This window comes from Elephantulus edwardii, unplaced genomic scaffold (assembly GCF_000299155.1).
Source record: "Elephantulus edwardii isolate Elephantulus edwardi_28Jun2011 unplaced genomic scaffold, EleEdw1.0 scaffold00019, whole genome shotgun sequence".
Classification (NCBI taxonomy): domain Eukaryota; kingdom Metazoa; phylum Chordata; class Mammalia; order Macroscelidea; family Macroscelididae; genus Elephantulus; species Elephantulus edwardii.
The window spans coordinates 8,793,952-8,794,606 of record NW_006399769.1 but is presented as its reverse complement, the minus strand read 5'-3'; positions in this window follow the sequence as shown (position 1 = coordinate 8,794,606).

The following is a 655-nucleotide window of genomic DNA, read 5'->3' as shown; positions in this document are numbered from 1 at the left end:
CCTTCCTTGTTTATTGAGGGCTTACTACATGCCAAACACTGTTCTAGGTACTCGGAATACAGTGAATTAAGTATTAAACATTTAGATTGCCTTGAAGCTTACATCATCGCACAGGAAGAGGGACAATGAATAAGAAGAAGATAGCAGATAATAAGTTTATGGAGAAAAATAAAGGAGTGATGGGAGAAAAGGAGGGCTGGGATTAGGCATGTTGGGGAATGAAAGAGAAGACCTGAGATTATAAAATAGAAACTGAGCTTAGAAAGCATTTAGAGGCTCTTAGACCAAAAGGCTATTCAGTTGTGTTTGACAGATGAAGAGACTGAGGGTCAGAGAGGTAGAGCAACCTGGAAGTGTTGATTTTCAAGCTTGCATCGCCCAAACCAACTCCACCATTTTGGCAGAGACCACAAGCTCCCCAAATGCTGCCAACTTGCCTGTGGACACACACGTGCTGCAGCTTACCCTGCCTCAAGAGAGCACAGGCAGAAGGGATGTGTGTCCTGCATCGTCTGTAATGTAGTCTCTCTTCATCTGGGTGTTTGGGAGCAGAGAAGTCCAGAGCCCAAGGGGAAGAGGGAGCCACTAAACACAAAAGGAGAGCTGCTCATGGATTTTACCTGATCCGTAAAGAATCAGATTGACCGCATCTGTG